General features: G+C 34.2%; 1 pseudogene; it reads left to right on the forward strand.

The window, feature by feature from the left end:
- LOC149556658 (magnesium transporter MRS2-4-like) overlaps positions 1 to 18,508 on the forward strand; it is a 73,295-nt pseudogene extending 54,787 nt beyond the window's left edge.
- Positions 18,509 to 24,094: the final 5,586 nt, after the last annotated feature.

Below are 24,094 nucleotides of genomic sequence, written 5' to 3' on the forward strand. Positions count from 1 at the left end.
GTTTCCATGTTTGATCTTTCAGATTCAGGATCACTATGCACTTCGTTATCATATTGTTCTTCATCTATTTCATGTGTACTGATTTCAGGATCAGATTGTGCATTTTCTTCATTCTGTAACTCAGCTTCTGAATGTAACTTGGCATTAACTGGTTGTGACTAGGCTGAAACTAAAATTTTTTGTTGACTTTTAATTTGATTGACAGCATCCTCGTCAACAGTTATTCCTTCATAAGAATACACAAAGGTTCTGTATTCATTCATTCTTTTTGGTTCTTCAGCTTGGACTTTTGTATGCTCATCAAAGTTTACATTTGCACTTTTCACAATTTTGTTAGTGTTAGTATTCAAACACTTGTATGCCTTACTTCTAGTGGAGTAACCAAGAAATATGCCTTCATCACTCTTTGCATCAAATTTTCCATTTCTAGCATCTTTAAGGATAAATCATTTGCAACCAAATACTTTGAAATGTTTTACATTGAGTGAGTGACCATACCATAATTCAAAAGGTGTTGTGTTTGTACCTTTCTTGACTTGTACTCGGTTTAGTGTATGAACAGCTACACTTACAGCTTCTCTCCAGTATTTTAGAGCAACAGTCTTTTCCATCATTAATGTTCTGGCACAGTCAATCACAGATCTATTTCTTCTTTCAGCAATTCCATTCTGTGGGAGAGTTCTAGGAGCTGACGTTTGTCTTTTGATTCCTTTGTTATTACAAAATATCTCGAATTCATTTGATGTGAATTCACCACCTCTGTCTGATCTCAAGCATTTCAAACTCTAGCCACATACCACTTAAACATTTGAAAAGCATCAGATTTTTGTTTTAGGAACATAATAGTCATCATCCTGGAATAGTCATCAACAAACAATATTATGTATTTATCTCCTCTATAGCTTTGTACCTCCATTGGACCACATAAGTCAGTATGCACTAACTCAAGTACTTCTTTAGATGTATAGTTCTTACTTTTGAAACTTGACTTTGTCATCTTTCCTAGCTGACATTGTTTGCACATGATATTATCAGGCTTTTTCAATTTTGGTAAACCTCTGACTTTTTTCATTTTACTGATATTGACCAGATTGTCAAAGTTGACATGACATAGCCTTTTGTGCCATAACCATTCATTATCAAATTTTGCAACAAAACAAGAGACATCATCCATATCAAGGTAAAACAGATTACTTCTTGTTTGATCTTATTTTCCTATCAATTTACCATTGGTACCATAGATTTTTGCAATTTTGTTTCCAAATTCTACTTTGCATCCTATATTGCCTAACTATGAGACACTCAGCAAATTGTAGTTTAATCCTTCAACATAGTATGCATTATCACATGAAATTTGTTCAGTGACCTTAATGGAACCTTTTCCTTTTATTTGACATGGAGCATCATTACCAAATCTAACACTATTTCCATCATACTGAGTAAAGTTAACAAACTTACTTTTGTCTCCTATCATGTGATGTGAGCATCCACTGTCTATGATCCACCTGTCATTTTTGTTCATGCATGTTACCAATGTTGTAGGTTCTTCTTCATCAGATTGGTCCTTCATGGCTACATAAACAACTTCATCATCATTGTCATCAGAATTTTCTTCAGCAATATAACACTTCTTGCCTTTGTCTTTGTAATCTCTCTTATCATCTTCTCTTCTATATTTGTATTTGTTGCCTTCCTTGTAATCATTTTTCTGTGTACACCTTGTAGCAATATGTCCTACTTCATTGTAATTGAAACAAATGATAGGCATCTTACCTTTGAATTTTCCTTTGCCTCTGTGAAATCTTCCAATTGTTCCACATCTTCCTCATCAGTGCTACTGTCACTGGATACATATTTCATTTTTCTTCCTTTCTTTGATTTCACCTATTCAGCATCTTTCAGTGAGAGCTTGGCCTTGAAAGCAGATTCAACATTCTCAAGTCTGTAGTTGTCAAAGTTAGATAACTCAAATGCAGTGAGTCTATCCACTATTCCTTCAAAACTTAGATTGTTTCTTGGTACACATCTTAGTTCTTGTATTGCTGATACTCTAATAGCATAAATAGGGAGCAAGGTTCTTAAGAACTAACTATTAACAGTATCTTCATCCAATTGACCACTAAAACATCTTATTGCACTTACCACTTCCTTTATTCTTGCACCATACTGAGCAACATTCTCATTTTCCTCCATTTTCATATCATCAAACTTTCCTCTGAGGCTTCCTCTTTTTGCTCTTTGGACATTCTGATCTCCTCCATAGATGTCTGATAGGGCTTTCCACATTTTGAATGCAGTGTCACATCCTTTGATATCATCAAATTTAGCATAATTGAGTGCAGAAGCAATTTCCAGCATTGTCTGATTGTGTTTCTGTTTATTTTTCAAATCTTCTGCAGTAAGAGTACCAATTAGATCAACATGTTTGGTAACAATTGAATTTTGGGCATAATCTCCTATGGCTCCAAGATGTAGCTTCATCAAACTTTGCCATGCAACAAAGTTGTCTTTGTTGAGCTTGGGGACTTCTCTCTTAGGCATTTTGATCTTTCCTGCTTATAGTCCCTTTAAACTGAATCAACAATTTGGCTTTAATACCAATTGTTAGAAGTCTTTAGAATAACTGAGAGGGGGGGTGGGGGGGGGGGGGGGGGGGGGGGGGGGGGGGGGGGGGGGGGGGGTGGAATTAGTTATCCAAGGTCCAAATGCCCTAATAATACTTTTTCACAACTTATAATGAGCCCATAAACTTTTCATTCATCCAACTTAAATTAATCATCCTAGCAAATTACAATAAATCAATACGCAGGAATAAAACATGCAAGATCAACACATGACACAGTGATTTATGTGGAAACCCAATTTGGAAAAAACCACCAGTAACATGCTACTTGATTTTCACTCTTCTAAAGTGATGCTCTGTTAAAAGCATGCCCTATTAAAGGCTTACAACACACTGTTAAATGTGACCTTGTTAGAGGATTTCACCATACTGTTAGGAATGGGCCTGATCAAAGGACTTTAGAACATTCACTTGGAATGTCACCCTATTAAAGGATTTACAACATGGCTATTAAACCAACCTAAGTCCATAGGATTTAAACTATTTGTTACAATTGCTGGAGAGTAACAATAATGGTTTTTTGATCTGATACAACTTACAAAATATCTTGTAGATTTTAGATCACACTTCAACTCAATCCATTGCTTGGCTTTAATCACTTCAGCTCTGACAGCTTGTCATCTCAAGCTTCATCTACTTGAGTCTTCTTACTCATCATACCAATGCAATCATATCTATGGTCATCTATTGAAGCAGAGTAATTGTGCTTTCTTACTCCTTAGCACCTCTCTTCTCACTTTGCTTCGTAGCCTTATTACTCCTTAAATAGAAATCTGGATTGCCTTTGTCGCTCGATTCTCCCTCTCCAATTTTAGGGTTTCAAATGGATTAGGTAAGATATAATGTATCTACCCCATATCTTGCTCTTATCTAGAAAACTTCATCTAGAGTCCAGTTGTATTCTCCAAAAACGTTTTACATGGTGTTCTGTGCCACCAGCTCATCATTTTTATCTTCTATTTAATTCATAGAATTCAAGATAACCACCTTGTCGGCTTAGTTTTGGCGAATCTTTGGTTTTTGAAATAATGCAGCAACTCGGCACTATTGGTTTACTAATGTTCGGCATCTCTGTGTTACTCGGCACTTGATTCTTGCTCAGCACTTGATTCTGCTTGGCACTTGATTCTACTCGGCACTTGTTTCTGCTCGGCACTTGATTCTGCTCGGCACTTGTTTCTGCTCGGCACTTGATTGTGAAGTTGAACTTTCTCGGCTTCAACTAGGAATCTGTTCAGCACCTACTAACTTGCTTGGCTCTCTCTTCTAATGAACTTAGTTAGTCTTTACGAATGACTTAGCTAAAACGTTACATCTTTGATATGTTTCAGTGTGCCCATTCTCTGTGTCATAGAGTATATCATCAATACACTTTTTCATCAATGGCTTAACTGATCCTTCTACTTCATTACACAATCATAACTTCAACCTTTCTCTAGGTGTTCTAGTTACATCTTATTGATTGCCTCCTTGTCAATCAACCAATTGATAGTATTTGGATCACTAAAGCAATTGTCATTCCTGCAAATAGCAAGTTTGTCATTAATGACAAAACAATGATTGAGAACATTCTTTACCAATTCCATATGATCATTCCAACAATCTTCCTCATGATCTTTTCAATCATTTCCAACATACCATTCGTCACTTTTGGTAACTTTTCTTCTTTTTAGCTTGAGTACAACTTGAAAATATATATGTGATGCACTGCAAGGCAAGAGAATCCCCAAAGGAGATGTCCTAGCCCCCAGCAAATAACTACACAACAAAAAAACAACACAAGATATAAGATCTTATACCAATTCACAACACTTTATTCATAAAATAACTAATTACATGCAATGTGTCAGGTTGTAAGGCCTTCTCGGTTATGACCAAATACAAAGCAAGTAATAGTTTTGCAAAATCCTCAAGATCCACCCCAAACCCTAGCTAGTCTAGATCCACACTCTAGTAGAAATCTCCAAGGAATATCTAAACTTGTACTTGCAAGCCACCAAGAAATCTTCTTATTTTCCAAGCCTCAGCTACTAGCTTGTCTCGAACTTTACCCAAGATCCAAGTTTAAACTACCTCACATTCGATGCTCTGTCCACACACTTAGGAAAACTTTGCTCACTCAGCTTCTCCATCTTCTAAATGTTGGATCCCACACTGAATAATGAATCAAGACTCCACAAGACCCCCTACTTATACCCAACTAAGCCACAAGTTGGCCTAAAAAGTTAGAAATTAAATAAACACTTAAATTAAATACATATTTAAGCCACAAGTTAGCTTGCAACAACCATTAAATACATATAACCAAATTAAATGCAAAAGTAAGCTCAAACTAGAAACTGATCACAGAAAATTCAGTCAGAGAAGAAACTCAGCATCAACAAACATCAGGCTCAGTCGACACATGAAGGAACACTTGACCAACATTGGATAGCTTGGCAAAAACTGGAACTCAATAGCAACTACAACTCGGCAGCAACTAGAACTCTGTAGTAACTTGCACTTGGCAATAACTAGTAGAATGAATAAAAATAAGCAAGATAACAAGGTAACCCATGATGCTCTTGCATTAGACTCCAAGGGTACAAAGAAAAGTGTGTCCCACACTTTGTTTCTCCATGAAAACTAGACTTCCACTTCATCTTCACCCAAGGCTTGTCAATCCATAAAGCCAAGAAAATGAACATGTCCATCAACCAATTCCTCCTTTGCAAATCCTCAAATAACCAATCAACATATTTGCCCACAAGAATAAACTGAACAACAATCTAACCCACAAATAGGGTCTGCAACTTATCACCAAAATCGATCTCAGTGACAAAAACATCAAACTCCACATCCACAACACCAACATGTAGATTCAAAACCAAATCCACATCAACATTACCAACACATGCCAAAATCTCATCATCACCAATCTTATTGCCCACAACAAGATCAAATTTCCATCTTCGCAACATTTAAACCATCTGCAAGTCCTCTGGAATTGTAAGTTAGAACCACGATCTGCCACCTCACAACTAAGAGATCTAGGACTCCAGAAAGATCAATCTACCAATAGTTCAAGATCTTCTCATATCTACTTCTCTCAACACAAGGTCCCAGTGAAAACTACCTCAACTTTGGCAATTTGTCTACACACTCAGGAACAACTATGCTCTAATACCGCCCGATGCAGTGCAAGGTAGGAGCATCCCCAAAAGAGATGTCCTATCCCCTAGCAAATAACTACACAATAGAAACATAATACAAGATATAAGATCTAATACCAATCCACAACACTATATTCATAAAATAATTGATTACATGCAATGTTGGGCTGTAAGGCCTTCGCAATTATGACCAGATACAAAGAAAGCAATAGTTATGCAAGATCCTCAAGATCCAACCCAAACCCTAGCTAGTCCAGATCCACACTCTGGTATAAATCTCCAAGGAAGATCTAAACTTGTACTTATAAGCCACTAAGAAATCTCCTTGTTTTCCAAGCCTCAATTACTAGCTCTTCTAAAACTTTACCCAAGATCCTAGTGTAAACTACCTCACATTTGGCGCTCTATCCACGCACTTAGGAAAAATTCCTCACTCAACTACTCCATCTTCTAAATGCTAGATCCCATGCTGAATAATGACTTGAGACTCCATAGGACCCCCTACTTATACCCAACTAAGCCACAAGTCGACCTAACAAGCTACAAATTAAATAAAACCTTACATTAAATACATATTTAAGCCACAAGTCAGCTTGCAACAACCATTAAATACATATAACCAAATTAAATCTAAAGGTCGGCTCAAACTAGAAACTAATCATAGACAACTCGATCAAAGAAGGAATTGAGCATCAACAAATATCAGGCTCACTTGACACATTAAGGAACACTTAGCCAACAGTAGACAATTCGACAGAAACTGGAACTCGATAGCAGCTAGAACTCGACAATAAATAGAACTTGGCAATAACTGGCACTCGACAATAACTAGCACTCAACAATAACTGGCAAAATGAAGAAAAAAAAGTAGGATAACAAGGCAACTTAGAATGCTCTTGCATCAATTTGTGATGTGGTCCAGATATTTTCCATAGCAAGTTAAATTATGATGCTACTATTATGATTCATTTGGGCAGTTTTTGAGTCAAATTCATTGATTTGTGTTTTATTAGCATTAATTTGCGAGAACTCGAATTTTATGAGAATGGATGGTACACTTAAGATTCATAGCATCTACACAACGTGCACAAAGGTGCAACATTGGGTCTTTTGAGAGGCCAAGCATCCCACTACACTTGGGGCTTGAGTTCTAGACTAATATTGAGATGAGAGGCCTTTGAGAAAGGATGAATGCATTAGCTTTGTGAATATTATATAGATAAGAAGAATTCTAAGTGTACCATTCATTCTTATGAAATATAATTTATTTTGAATTGCTACTTATCAAACATATATCAATAAGCTTAATCAAAAACTATGTAGTTAAATCTTCATTGCAATATGATATATTCATGTAACTTTTATGCCCTTACCCGAATGAATAAAAAGGGAAGGTAGGTTATGAGGCCTGATATGACATATGAGGGCACTCTATATGCATTGTATGAAGACTCCCTTATGAACATGAAGCGCTCCTAGATGAAGGTTGGCACTACATCATTGGAAGAGAAGAAGAAGAGGGAAACTGTGGATATGAAGAAAGAGAGTACATTGGTCATGTCTTGCACATCTTTTTTTGGCTTTAAAAACATGGTGGCCATCATCAATCCCATCATTGTCAACACTATCTGCGTTGACAAAAATAACTCTGGTGTTCTTTTGATGTTGAGAAAGTTTCTCTTTATCAAGACTAGAACTTCTTTTGGAAAAGAGTTTGGAAACTTTGGACCCAAATCAATGTGATGAGGAGACATTAAGGGGGGTTCTTTTAGGATAGATCCTTTAGAACTGGTCAGTAGAAATCTATGAACATACCTTGCAAACAATGTTGACCAAAATGTTTGCAATAATTTTTTTTTTAATAATTCAACTAGTCATCGCAATTATGATGGACCTCCCTTGAAAGTAATGATCAGTTCTGACGGATATCCATCCTTTGCATAGCACAGTTTTCATATTAGTGTTGTAACTACTATGATAATTTCCAATGGATAACCATCGCTTCTACAACGCAGTTGTCGCAATTGCAATGACAAAGTCAAAGTTCCAACCATTGTAATTACGATGGAGTGTTGTTGCAATTGAGATCGTGAACATGAACTTTTGTCCCTCCCTTCTTCCAAGTTACTACTGTGTCTATCATCTCCATTACAATGGATTCCCTCACCACCATAATTTGCAACCACAAAATTCTAAAGGGAGCTGACAAGCGAGTTTGTTGCTAGGGCGACGATTGGACATCACAATTGTGATGGTTTGCCATCACAAAATAACCTCAAACGTTGTAGTTTCAAGTGCTCTACTCTGATGGCTCTTGTTACTACTTTTTCCTCTATATTTTTTCCTAATCATCAATATACTGACTTATCTAAACCTTTGTCTAAGGTGATGACTAAGTTGATTCATGCTCATGTTCTTAATTGTCCTCCTAGTCATCCTATTGATCCTAGCACCTAAAGCTTTCTATCAATATCATCGTCAACCAGGTCATGATACTCAAAGTATTATGGTTTGAAGAACGTTATTCAAGACCTTATTGATTCTAATGCTATTTTAGTTGATTCTCAAGTTAATCATATGAATAATTCTATTGGGCCACCTAATCAGAATTTGCATATTTACATTGATCCTTTGCCTTCACACTTAGTGAATTTCATTAATCAACCTTCTTCTAATTTCCATATTTCTTATGATGAGTCACGTGGTTAATCATGTTGAGTTAGAGTCTCAATCTATGATTTCTTCTCCACCTAATCCTCAACAAAAACCTCATATTATTAGCTTTAGTTAGTCAGATATATTTAAGGCACCCAATGGTCCTCTTTACATCACTACTAGAGTGTCTCGTATTCCTTCTCATGGTACTTTGGTTGATCCTTCCTTTATTATGAATGTTATCACCAAAGAATACCTTTTTAATAAAGGGTTGCATAGAGATACTTATGATTCAACTCCTATACGGATTCAAACTTGTAATGGTTTTCTTTACCAGTCTCAAGGTTCTATCACTTTATATGTTACTAATTTAGAGAGAACTATTTTTACTACCTTTTTTATTATTCCTACTTCTGATCAATTTCAAGTTAAGCTTGATATTCTATGGCTTTTTGTCATGCGAGTTATTGCTTCTCCTATTCATAAATGTATTAAATTCCCTTGTGATGGATTCATTGTTACTGTTAAGCATTCTCTTTCTAAACCATCACATCTTAGAGATTATGTTGAGATTGATTTTTATTGGCCATCTCATCCTAAAAACTCACCTACTCATCATGGTCATCTTTGTAGAAACTATCAATGACAAAAAGTAGCTAAGATTATGGATCTTAGTCTTCCTAAGGGTAGTTTACCTCTTCCTGTCTTGCCTACTTCATCTGCACCTTCTACTTCTGCACCTATTTTATCTTCTACATCTATTCCTTCTAATATTGTATCTCAACCCATAGATGTTCTTCAATGGAACCTATGGTTGTTGATCCTAATCTTTTTGCTATCCCTCATAAAATTTTTCATAATCAACATTCTCATCAACGTCGCAAGAACTATCAAGCTAGAGCTAAGGCTCAGGCTCGTTCTCTTTCTTATCAACCTACGTCTTCATCTCAACCTTTACCTTCCTTTAATCACACCCTACGAGTGTCTTTCGAGGATGTTCAACAAGGTAATACTATGCATTTGGATAAACATGATGATTTTGTTCATATTTTAGATTCTATTAATCTAGATATGGAAGATATTTTAGATGATAACAGTGATGATGATTTAATTAGTATGGATAGTGATTTTCCTAACATTTTTTCTATGTAGCTTACAACCACTCCTAGTAATGAGCATAGTGACTCTCAAAGTCCTTTCGTAGAACTCATTGTGATTTTCATTATTTTGGATATGGTTCCTCTCACAAGTCGAATGACGTGAACTCCATCCATAATTGTAGTTTTTAGTGTTCTCGTGTTGTGTTTCTCTCATGTTGTGCTTCTATTTTCTTTTTTATTTTACTTTAGACGATCCTTATTGCTTTGTTGAGCACAAGGGGATAAAGTGATCATCATATTGTGTACATTCTTCTATTTGTATATCTCTTCTTCTATATATCTTTCTATGTCATGTTGTGCATGTGCTATTGTTCATACCAGTGGCCTTGTTTAGTCATCTTAGTTTCTTATGATATGGTAGCATTGATTCTTTTTGGTCTCCATGTTATTGGCCCAAAATGACTCTCCTTCATCTCACTTTTGTGTATTTTTCTCCATTGTGTCCTAGTTCTACTTCCTTTGGGGAATGAAGACATTTTCATACTTGACATAACACTACATGTTATCATATGATCTTATTGTCCCCTTAGTTAGTAGATCCCTTTTTGTGCTCTATATTTTGTCATGTGCTTGCTCATTTCCCTTGATATGTTTCTCCTCTTGGGGGCATCTCATAGTGGATATTTTCTTTCTTGGATGCATGTACGCTTCCGTTAAAGTTATTGCTTCTATTAAGGCATTTGAAATCACTTTAACATGGGAGCATACACTCCACTCATACTCTTTCCATGAAATACAAATACAGATTTTGTGTGTGGCTTGGTATGATTTTTGAGGTATACCCAAATCTATGCATTGTTATTTCATGCCTTTTATCCTCTCCTTTTGCATTTTCCTTTTTAGTTTAATGGAATTCTAGATAGTTCTTGGGAGCTTGGTCTCTTTTTTGATCTTTCTCTAAACTTTGATAGTTTGGGAGGCATGATCCTTGTTTTTTACCCTTCTTTTGACTCCTAATAGTCTGGGAAGCACAATCTTGATCCCATAAGAACACACACATCCTTATGCCCGGATTGCCTTTTGATATCTTCTTTTTGGGACATGGAGTTCCCTTGAAGTAGAATCCCTTAATGGACTCACTAGCATGCCACACACACTTGCTAGACCATTTGGTTCATCTTTGATTGGTTGACTAGCATGTCAGACACACTTACTAGGCTATTCAATGCCATCCCCTTTTGTAGAGAAATTTCCCCTAGTTCTTCCCTTGTTCCTTTTCCTTGTTTGGTTCACAATAAGGTACACAAACCTTATTGGGCAAGAAAATATATCCCTTTGTTTTGTAGTGCTTGTCTCTCTTATTTTGAATCAAGACGTGATAAGATTCAAGTCTGTTGGGGGCTTGATGATTTCTTTCCTCGTTAGTCATAATAAAATTTCCTCTTTTTCTCTTGATCTACTTTATTATGAGTTTGAGGAAACTCATACTCCTGCTAAAGTGGGGGCTTAATGTACCATTTTAAAATGGATGCACTTGCCTTTTAAGACTATTAAGATTCCACCTCTTAATGATTCCCTCTTCAAACTAATGATATGCTCATGCTTGCTCTTTATTTCCTCCTTTTTCTCCTCTCTTCCATATTCACACATTATCTCTTTGGCATCTACCTTGGCTCTCTGTGGCACCCAAGACCTATCCTCCTAGACTAGGTCGACCTAGGTCCATCTAGTCTTCCCAAGTCGACATAGTCCCGGACTAGGTCAACCCAAGTTGACCTAGTCCCCGACAGGTTTTGATCGGGGCCCGAAAGTATTCGAGGGTTTTATTAGTTAATGAATGTTATCCAGTTGGCTTGTATTGTTTTCTAGCTCGAAAACTCATATATAAGGTGACTTGGAGGTTTCATTTTCATATCTCATCCATATCTCGTCAAGAAATTCATTAATGCACTCAAGCTCTGCTCTTTAGTGAAGATTTTTCAGCCTTTTGCATTCACAAAGTTCAAGTATTCAAGCATTAAAATAGAAATCTAGTGGAACATCACAAAGTTACTCATCTTTGTTGACTCTTAACTCATAATCAAATTGTTTGGGTGGAAATGTGAATCAAGAAAATTAAACCTAAGTTCATCACATAACCAAACACATCTCAAAGGAGGAGTCAAGGAAATTGATCCTTTTAATCCCAATTCTAAAATGACTATATCTAGAAAGATTAATGCTAACCAAGTGGTAAAGGAGCACTAATGCAAACTAAAATCTAGTGGTTTTACAATAAGGGAAAATATGCAAAAGTCCTTGAAGCCCTAGTGTAATAAGAGCTAGGAAATGAAATTAAGACATTAGATATAAAAAATAGATATGCTAAAATAAAGAAGGAAATTAGAAGACTTGCCTTAGAAGTAAATAATCTGATTTTCTACTTGATATGCTTCTCCAAATCAACAAACAACATCAGATATGGGTCTAAAACTATGAAAACTCTTAAACCCAAAAATCATTTAGAATTAACTTTATCCCATAGACCAACTTACCTTACAGTTAACACTCTAAAACAATCCAGATACATGACTCGGGAAGTGGACCCAAAATAGGGCCTAGAAAGGGACATTCTACATCCCTGATTGGCCTAGTAGGGATGCACTATGTTCCTAATAGGTCTGGGATGCACCGCATCCTTGCTAACATGGGCCCAAAACCCTTGGGATTCTCTCAAGGTCTTGAAATAAGTCTTGGATACCAGAAATCAAGTGGAGAATTCAAGATATGACTATTACGATGCGGAAAATAGATTTTGAGTGATTGAATAAGGGAAAGGGAATACCTAGGTGGTTAGATCCTACCTTGAGCTTTACGCTATGAAAATAGAAGCTTTAAAGAGGATTTATTAGGTCATGCCCTAATTCTACCTAGTAAAAAAGAGAAGAAAAATGGAGGAATGCAAAAGAATGGCGAAATCACATTAAATGGGTATTTAGCTATCATTAAATTGAGGTGCTTCTAATTTAAAATAGTACATTTAGCCTCCACTTTAGCAAGAGTGTTGGTTAACCCGCACTCATAGTAAAAGAAGAGAAGAATTTGATGTATCACAATGAGATAGAACTATATAATTTTTAAAAAATTAGTTTATATTTGTGTTTAGATATATTAAATAATAATTTTTTAAGAGTATTATTAATCTCTATTAATATTTTACAGTTATATAGTTAGGTTTAATGGTTATTTAATTATATTGAAATATCTTAATTATATTATAATATTATAATTGGAAGTTCAAAATCAAAAAATATATATATATATATCTTTATATTTAGTTGTTTTTAACGTGAATTGATTTTAATTGACTATTTTAAAAATTCATTAATTGTATTAGTATTTCATTATTTTATATAAATTAATTTTATTTTTTATAAATTTAAAATTTTGTTTTGATTATGATTGTTGTTTTCTAAAATCATATATGAGAATTATATAGTACATTTAATAGAATGAATTTTATTTTTAATAGTACACTTGGTTCTACAAATGAGTGTTTTTAACAAACACATTTATCCCTCACCTTTTCTAGTGATTGCATGATTTGCATGGTTGTCACCCTCATTAAAATAAATGAGAATGAACTTTTTTAGGTTTACAATTTCAAAAAATATACAAAATCTATAAACTTTTTTTTAAAATATGATACAAAATTAATATACGAGATTTATAATTTGTTATTTCTATTATGATTGATATAGCCTAGATAATAAATTAAAAAATACAATCAAATTTCATGAGAAGCTAAGGAGTTAAAATTAGGCCAGTTGTATGTATTTTGCATATAGTCAACTCTAAAGTCTTCATTGCATAATTGTAAATCATATTGTAACTTGTAACTTTGTAAGTGATTTCTCATATTTCTAGTATTTCAAAGATACTTAAAAATACATATTTTCTTCTATAAAACACCACATAAAATTTAAGATTACCTAGATATGACTATTAAAAAAGGCTTTTGAAAGAAGACTAAATAAAAATCCCTAAGGCCTTGTTTGTTTGCTGGAATAGGAATAGGAAATGTTTTCTTTGTTTGGTACCCTAAATCGGAATAGGGAATAGGCAAATATATTCCAATTTGGCCCCTAAAATGAGCATATGTCCATTCCACAAAATAGTTGTTATTGGAATGGGCCATTCCTATTCCCAATTTGATTTTTTTTTTTTTTTAAATTTTTTTTTTTTAATTTGGTTAAAACTTCTTCTTCTTCTTTTTAATTTTTCAATTTTTTTTTTCAATTTTTAAAATTTTTAAAACATTTTTTTTTATTATATCTATTTTTAAAAATACAAAACTTCACCTTATTCCTATTTCATTTTTGTACAACCAAACAAAAGAGTAACATATTCCCAATCAAATACCAGGGTAACCAAACAAGAATGGGATTGCTCTTTTCCATTCCCATTCCACATTTCCATTCCTATTCTAATTTTCTATTCCTATGCCGACAAACAAACGGACCCTTTCCTTTAGGGCCTATTTGGCTGCGAGAATAGAAATATGGGAATAGGAATATCTATTCTAGAATAGAAAATGGGGGTACATATTCCTATTCTCTGTTTAGTTCAACCATAATTTGATGGGGAATTTACAAACCCAAAAAATTATGTTTTCTAAAATAAATAAAATTGGAATAGGAATACGTATTCCAATTCCACCTATTTAGGTGAAATTACAAAAGCTCTTTTTTTGGCCCAAATTGGAATATGTATTCCTATTTCATTTCCTATTCCAATTTCGATTTGGTGCATCCAAATACAGAATTCAAAATTTTAAGAATTTACATATGCCTATTCCACTTGTATTCCCTAAATGTATTCATAAGCATTTAAAGAAGCATACCTCGAGACTCCTTAAAAACTCGTGATAAATAGTCTCAGTGACAAAGGACATGTGAAAATTTTATTTTTTTTCTAGAATAGAACAAGAACATGAATATACATCAAAATCATAGATCATGCCAAAGAAATATGTAGAATTTATTCTTTAATTATTAATATAGTTGATTTCTCATTAAATAAGTATAAATAGATTAAACTTCGATTTTATAGGAAAATAATACTTTTCTATAAAATAGAAATTTTCAGAATAAAACGACTTTTTTTAAAGATGACTTATAATTTATTAAAAAATACAATTTTTATAATTCTTGTGAATGGATTTGAAAAAATTGTACATCTATCAATCATAATTGATATTGGACTTATGTTATAGATATAACAATTTTTTTTATTAGACAATTGTAATATTTATACTTGAAATTGTTTCTTTTACTTTTACAATTTTTTCAAAATTAAATCAATATAAATTTATTCAAAATAATAATATTCTAGTCAACTAACCTGTATTTATTTACTTAAAGTTGGTTTGCCAATTAATTGTTCTTAGATACCATATAATACAGAACCAAAGTGTATTGTTAAAAATAAAATTCATTCTATTTAAACAAAAACAATCATAATCAAAATAAAAATAATTTTTTTATAAAATATATAATTAATTTATATAAATATTTATATATAAAATAATTATACACTAGTATATATATTTTATTTACTCTTGTGGTTTCAGGTTCATGTAAAACTTGGTTTTTTGATGTTTTATGGTGAACTTAAGATTTCAGGTCCTTGTAAAATGTGGTGATGCTTTTTATTTATCTTTCACTTTTGTAAGGGGTTTCGAGTCCCCTCAAAACTTGTTTTTGCGTTACTCTAAAAATAATGAATTAAAAATAGTTAATAAAAATTAATTCATACTTTAAAAACTAAATATAAAGATACTTATTTTAATTTTGAACTTCCAATTATAATATTATAATATAATTAAGATATTATACTATAATTGAATTATAATTTAAACTAACTATATAACTATTAAATATTAATACAGATTTTTAAAAATCATTATTTACTATATCTAAATATAAATATAAATTAATAAATAAAAAAATTCATTTATAATAATACTTATCCTATACTGTATTTCTTAATAATAAAAAATAAAAAATATATACCTGAATATTTAATTGCACAATTGCCAAAAATATTACTATTTAGGGGAGGTCTTCTCTATTCGACTGCTAAGCTTAATTTGGTTAGCAGTCACTGCTCCACATTTTAAAGAATATTCCATGGAGTAGGTGTCCCCATGAAATTATTAATTCTGCTTATTTTATTGCTTATAATTTTCAAACATGTTTTCTTTTTATCTAATTGAATATATGCACATAGGTTTGGAGAGACATATATTATTTCTTAATAACGGGAAGAAAAACTATGAAGACACTTAGCCTCTTATTCAATATACAACAGCTACTTAACTTTAGCCCCCCATTTTTTCAACAGCCTATTTTCAATTGTTAAGCAACTACTACACCACAATAATAGGAGAAGATTCTTAAATTTTCTTTTGTGCTAATTAAAAAATTGCATGGGAACAATTTAATGCTTATTTTAAAGCACAAACAAAGTTTAGAAATTGCATGAGGACATGGGGTTACTGATAGACTAAGTACTAGTGTATGGACACTTCCACAATAGGACAAGAGTGCATGTACAATGGATGGAAGTGACATATGTTACATACATGCTACCATTACGTTTTAGTTTAGAGTTGAAACAATGTATTGTGGTCCCCTTTGTGGAAAAAAGAACCATTCATGTATAGATATCATATTCCAAATGAAGTAAACCAAAGGAAAAGGCTTACCAAGTACGAATATAGACGTGTATTTTTAGAAGAGAAGATTTGTCACAGCTATCTGATTTGATTGATGCAGATAGATTTTTAATTTTATTTTTAATCTTTGTGCATTCAAATTTTTATTGATTTTTTTTTTTTTTCAATCTTTTCTTTCATTAAATTTTTGTAATGTGATTCAAAAGAGCTATGGAGTAACATTGTCTGTCAAGATGGAGGAAAGATCTTCCAATGATAAGCCATTTTACCTGATGGCAAAAACACATGTTTTTGTTTAGTTAATAATGTCACAGAAACAACAAAAATGTTACTAAATAGCGCTATCAAGTACCATTGCCTATCGGGATGGAACAAGGATTTTCCAATGATAAGTCATTTTACATGATGACAAAAACACAATGTTTTCACCTACCTAAGAATGTCAAAGAAACAACAAAAGTGTTACTCAATAAAGTTTTCAAGTAACATTATCCATTGGTATCAACCAAAAATCTTTGAATGATAAGCCATTTTGCCCTAAGGTAAAAACACAAATTTTTTTCACCCACCTAAGAATATCAAAGAAACAATAAAAATGTTATTTGATAGAGCCATCGAGTGAAGTTGTTTGTTGGGATGGACCAAACGAGAAGCCATTTTTACCCGATGGTGAAAACACAATGTTTTTGCCCACTTGAAAAAATGCAAAAAAACACTATGCACTTCTTGTGCCGACAAAAAATATAACTTAGCTCATGAAAGACATCTCTAATCGATTATATGTAATTTTACTCATTAGAGCTATCAAGTAAAATTCTTTGTCAAGATGGACCAAAGATATTCCAACGAAATGACATTTTACCCGATGGTGAAAACACAATGTTTTCTCTCGCTTGAGAAAATGCAGAAAACACAGATAACTTCTTGTGCTGACAACAAATTGACTCATGAAAGGTGTCTCTGATCGATTATATGTAATGGACTAAGGCTTCTCTCTAAAATTCATCCATTGTCATTTCTTGAAGGTGTTCATCTTTTAACATAGTTTTCACATCCTTTCATTTCCTTTCAATCTTCAGACTCAATATTGTATTTAGGATAGCACATTCACATCTCACAATCTTGAGAAAACTAACAACCCCTTTGGGTGAGCTTGTTGAGCTTCTTGAGGTTGTGTAAGGATTCTTATAAATTAGTTCAATACATTTATTAAAAAACAAGTAGTTAGTTCTTTTTCTTTTTCTTTTTGGATTAAGGGTTCAAACCTGTGAGGCACGAAGCCTACGAGCTACCAACCAACAAAGATCACCACAGAGACAAAAGATGAATTAGGGATCCAATATGGATCCACTCGTGCCTGAAACCTCTTCAATTTAGAGTCAAGCACTGAGGGGCATCCACACCATCAAAATCACCCAAGGCACAATCACAGCCTCATCCCTCATCCCTTATGATGTCGTAGCCTTACACTCAACAAGACATGATTCGTTGTGGACTCTTTGTGAGCCATTCAACTTTGGCACTAGCTAAATAGTCAAAAATTTGTACCTCAGCTAGTGCCCCACATTTGACCTGCCTTGCCCGTGTGCTGCCCATCCGTCCGCTTTGACAACACAAACATTTCGCTTTCCTATGTGTGTACAACGATGTGGCAATATATATATATAAGTATAAGTTAAAATGATAAAAGTTTGTTGTAAATTATTGTATATTCATATTGAATCTTGATATATGCTTGGTTATGTGTGCTCCGGATCAGGTCTCCACATAGATAGTACCGCTACAGGTACAGTTGCCTCTCGAGAGTGGGAATAATAAAGGCGGACAGAAGGCCATTGACATTAGTTCTGATATCGTTTAAATAAAGCAGAAGCAGTTGATGGGCGATACACCTAGACAGGATCAAGTTAATTTGATTGGAATTGCCTTTGGATGAGCAATATACCTAGACAGGATCAAGGTTTCTTTTTCTTTTCCTTTCCTTTTCTTGTATCTCTGTTTATACTTCGCATTCTTTTTTAATTCCTAGTTATATGTTGCTTGAAATTTTGTTATGCATTACTTCAGTATGCTTTACGTTTCAGTAGCGTGCGATCAAAACGTGGATGAGAAATGCCATCAAGCTATTTGGGGGACACTGCTTCCCCTGAGACACAGATGCTTCGTGATAATCTTACCTGCTGCCATGACACGCTGTTATCTATTTGTTTTGCCTCTGTCATCCACCGCCATGACGAGAAACTGCGATAAGACACATTAATGGGAATTCTCGGAAAGCCATTATTTCTAGTCTTTACATGGCAAAGCTTTACAAGCGATGCAAACCCTAACGAATCTGAAGCTCGAGATGGAGGCGATTGGCTGTCAAGATCTTTTCAGAAGCGTGCATGATCTTCGCTGTGTTTATACCAGAATTTGAAGCGGCCTGGGGAGCTCTGTTTCGCGTGACAGGCTATGAATTTTGCCATATTACAACTATGTCGACGGTTTTGTGTTTGAAGGTCTTCATGGCTATGTAAATTCTAAACTTTCAAATAATATTGACTTTGTTTGCGGTTTGCATGGTACATGGTAATTTAGTATTCAAACTCTTTTGTACAAAATAAAACAATATAAAATTTCTACAATAAATCATTTAAGTTCTTAAAATATTTTAAAATATCTTGAATAGTCTGATGATGGATTACGTAGTGTGATTCAAAACGTTGATGATAAAAATTATTCACACAATCAAATCCAGAAACTGAATGTATATATCTTTTGAAAAGCTTCAAACATAAAGCTTTCCTGCTTCAAGAGCAGAACATACACCTCAAAGAAATGCACATCTCATGGAATGTCGTGGTTGCAACATGTGGAAACCCTTAAAAGCATGGTCTATAAAACTTATTTTGAAGGCGGATTTGAAGATTTCAAATGATGTGTAAATGTAAAGTGTTTGGACAGTTTTCCTCTTGAGTGAATATAGCAAAAAGGCCCTAACAACTTTCACGTGGCTGTAATTAGTAAGAGTAAATTGGATCGACAGTTGGTTTTTGTTCAAAAAGTTTGGTGGCTGCTAATAGTGGTCAGACATTCAATAAACTTTCATTTAGTTTTTCGATGTCACCAATATTTACTGGGTGCAAAAGTACATTCTAGGGTTTGTCTAGCAAAATGATAAACCTTATCAGTCTCCAGAGTGACTATTACAAAAGGTTCATTGTTTGGGTTATGGGAATACCTATGGCAAAGAGTTGAGCGTTAAGGAATTTCCTCATTTTTCATTACCAATTCAACCATTTCTCACTGATTTCATGGGATAAGTTTGCTAGTGTATGCTGCTTTAGTGCACAACGGATATAAAAAGTCTTCTAATTATTGTTTTATACCTTCAAAGTAGAATTCAAATTTTGTCTGCAATTTTTCTTTTCTCAAAAAAATGCAGTAACTTTGTTCCAATGAAATATCCAAGTGGAAATTCTACAAGATTGGGAATTTATCGTACATGCTCATTTTGCCATGGTTTGCCATGTTTTTACTAAGATTATAGCTCTGGTGTATACAACTCTGCAATGGGAAAGAAAAGACTCTCTTCATTGGATGAAGGCGGCAAGGGAAAAACATAAGTCCAAATTAATGTTGATGACCCCGACTGCCCCTTATGCATGGACAGAGGAGAATGGGCTCTCTGGAAAACATTCCACTTCTTGTGTTTATTTGGAGCAACTTCAACCACAACAACCTCTAGGGACAGCGACAACTTCTGATAGTTCCATACACTCTTGTGTTGTTCGTCATGTAGAAGCACATTTAGAGAGCTCAAAGGATGCACCTAAGGATTCAAATGTGTAGCCATGGATAGTTCCAAAAGAATACTACATCACTGAATTGAAAATTGGAAAGAAATAGAGGATATTCCAGACAGAACTGCATGTTGCTCATATTGTGAATGAAAATTAATAGTGGTCTTCCATCTTTAGGATGATTTAACAAGTCATATCTTGTATCAAATACCTGGGAGACTTCGAGCTGTAGCATTTAATTCTTTTGTTCTGTTTTTAGTTTCCCCATCATTTATTTTACTCATGTGCACACTTAGCTTAATGTGTCCTGTTCTTGACTTTTCCTTGCACAGAGGATGCTAATTCATTTGCCCCATGAGTGATAGGGCTAAAAAATCCACCTTCAATATTCTTAGGGCCCGTTTGGTGAGTGGAATAGGAATACATATTCTGGAATACGTATTCAAAAAATTTTGAATTCCTTGTTTGGATGCATCAAAATGGGATTGAAATAAAGTAAAATAGGAATACGTATTCCAATTTTGACCCAAAAATGGGGTTTTGTAATTCCACCCAAATAGGTGTTATTGGAATACGTATTCCTAATCCATTTTTTTAATTTTAGAAAACATAAATTTTCGGGTCCGCGAATTCCCGTCAAATATTGGCTGAACCAAACGGAAAACAGGAATACATTCTATTCCAAAATACGTATTCCAGAATATGTATTCCTATTACGCTCACCGAACAGACCCTTATATTCCAAGTCTTTCACACAAAGTGGAGATCTAATGAGTCTTTTCAAGACCCACAACAAAAATTTCATCTGAGTTAATGCTCACACCATACACCACCAAATTGGAGAAGCCCCAAGAAAAGCACCATTTGAAAGTGCTTCACAATATGAGCAACATGTAGTTCTGTAAAACAATCAAGATTTCAGAGCAACTTGAAAATCAAAATTACATTCCTACCACTCTACCCTGCTGCTTGGGGTTGCCTATTTTCTGTATCTGTCTTTGACATTTGAGATTGGATTATCAATAATGAAAAGTGTTCTTTATTTAATTAAATTAATTATGTACATATATATTTTGAGTTTAGAGTATACTTGTTTATTTTAAATTATCCTATAATATTCATTTTGAGGAACACTATTATCATACTCATTTCTCTCATAGTCGAATCACTCTTTTTACCACCAAATTGTAGGTTTGCAATATTCGTGTTGTTGGATTTAGCCCAGAAATTAAGGTAAACAACAATAAGGAATACGACACACAAAATTACCTTGGGAGAACCCTTATGAAAGTTGAAGAGAAAAACCAGCCACACAACAAACAATCACTTTATTGATAATAAAATATTCAATTGTACAATGCTTTTCACTTGATGTAATATATATATCAAAATAGAGAGACTCTTCACATTACAACTGAAGGTCTCTTTAATTTCCCAAAACATAACTCTTTGTATTTCCATATGCATGTCTCAATGCATGTCATAAGATACATGTCTCGATATTTAATATTACAATCATTATCATATTTGTCCTTTTCAGTTGAATGTGACCATAACCATATTTCTAAAGATAATGATCTCTGTCGCAAGTACAATTTCCAACACTCCTTCTTAGCAAGGAAGAGATCTTTAGCTAAATAGTCACACTAGGCTACAATAAAAAAATGTCAATGATAAATTCTGGTCACAAAGATCCAAAACAGAGTTCATGGAATCAGTCAACATGAAAACCGTGCAAAAATCACTTTCAATTTTCATCACAGACTCACTCAACTTGATGCTGTCATGGAATCTCTCAACATGACAATCCTGCAAAAAATCACAATCAATTTTCATCATAGACTCACTCAACGTGATGTTGTCAATCAATTTTCATCATACTCACTCAACGTGATGTTGTCATAGAATCTCTCAACATGACAAACCTGTAAAAAAATCACAATCAACTTTCATCACGGACTTACTCAACATGAGGATGTCATGGGATCTCTCAACATGACAAACCTTCAAGAATTACAATCAACTTTCGTCACGAACTCCCTCAATGTGATGATATCATGAAATTTCTCAACATAACGAGTTAGTGAGATTTACAACCAAAATTTTATCACGGATTCTCCCAACATGATACAATCATGGACTCTCTTAACATGACTTTTAGCTCCCATCACAGAATCTCTCAATGTGATGACATCATGGACTCTCTCTACATGATGCTCACTACAAGTGAAAGTGTTAGCATGCTGACCTTATAACTATCATTAAATTCACGTGAATAAGAACTCATAATCAACACGGAAAATCACAACTGAGACTTGTTCCCAACAAGAGTCTCAAAACCATAAACATTAGAAGCATGTATAAAGGCAGAGATACTATAAAGACTCTCTTTCAACCAAGAACAACTCCTTATGAAGTTGAACATCTCCCTTTAAAGATCATCATTGTTGCATCTTGCAACCAATAGAGATTAAATTAGCATCAACTTATCATATAGATCAATAAAGGACTATTTTGATCAATGAAATATGATTCTGAAGATCAACATCTCCCTCTCAACATTTCCCTCTAAATATATGATTCTTATATTGTTACATCCTGCAAGCAAGAGATATATTAATGACTTATTATATCAACTCTAAAATATCAATATTAAACTGGTGCACTATTCCTAGTAAAATGATCACAAAATATTTATCTCTTTCACAGACACTTATGAAAGCTCATCAACAATGATGCCAAGATAAATTGCCAATAAATAGTAATCATGAATCTTGTAGATCAAGAACATATTTCTTCTATTATATATCTTGAAAAGACTTTCCCGCTACCCAAGTCAATCCGCGCTGGCCATACTTTTCCACCCCTGTAGCTTGCACCATCAAGGCACCATCTGTGCATGCAAAAGATATTGTGATCAAGGTGTATCTGGTTCTGTGCATTCCCAAGTAAACAACAGGCCTACACTTATCAACTTTTGAACATATCTATATTTTCTCTCCTCCTCAGAGTCCTCAAATGTCGTCAAATTTTGTAGATACAAAAGAAATCACACTTTACACTCCCTATTGTTGTCCATATTGGCCATCGAGTTTTTCCCTTCAGATAACTTTGAGAGCTTTCCTTTGCCGCCAGTATCACACAGACTAATCATAACTCCTCTATCATGAAACCCACATTGAAAAAACACCTAATTGACATAGTAGATCCAGCAGTTACAGAAAAGACAAAAAAGAGAGAAAGAACGTGAGAATTGATTCTAGTTAGGCAAACTCCCAATATCACAACTGAAAGCAACAACGCAGACTAGGCTACACGATGCCCTCAAGTGCGAAGCTCACTGATGATAATCAAAAAAGAGAATTCTCTTGGACGATTTCAAAACCAACTCTTTTCTTTACTTGCTCAGGAACAATTTCTACCTAATGCCAATAAATTGCACTTCTGATGATCAATACAAAAGGTCGAAAGCTAAGCACAGAAAGACCATCTTCATTCACATCGCGTGAGAGGAGTCACGATATGCCAAAAAAACTTATCTTTAACAAGATGATCTCGACACATGGAAATAAAACAAGATTCCCCTTTATATTTTTGTTGTGTAGGGAGCAAAGGCCATTATTGGGCATCCATCTTGTGTCTCAAACCTGGGCCTACATAGGAGCTTTATGGCTCAAGTCTGCATGCAGGCCCACTACAACTTGAGAAGATTGCCCTCCTTGATTTAACGGTTTACATGGAGTTGATTCACCTTCCACTGTGGCAGAAGTGGCAACAAGGATTTTGCCGCTCCAAACACAGGCACTAGAGTTGAGTCACCATGGATGACCTCTTGTGCTAAGAGCAAACCCAACGAGAGTATTCAACATTAGATAACACCCTCAACAAGGATACCATGACAGTTGACATCTTTCCCTAGGAATGCAACTAAGTCAACCAATTGAATTCTTAGCAATGCAAGAAGACATCGAACATGACTCTCCACCATTGGTGATCTTATCCTCGTCGTGAAGACTCACTTAGAGATACCCCGTCATGAAGATGAATAACTTCAAAAGATG

The sequence above is a fragment of the Cupressus sempervirens genome, chromosome 5 (genome assembly GCF_028749045.1).
Source record: "Cupressus sempervirens isolate cs-2001-9-10 chromosome 5, ASM2874904v1, whole genome shotgun sequence".
Lineage (NCBI taxonomy): Eukaryota > Viridiplantae > Streptophyta > Pinopsida > Cupressales > Cupressaceae > Cupressus > Cupressus sempervirens.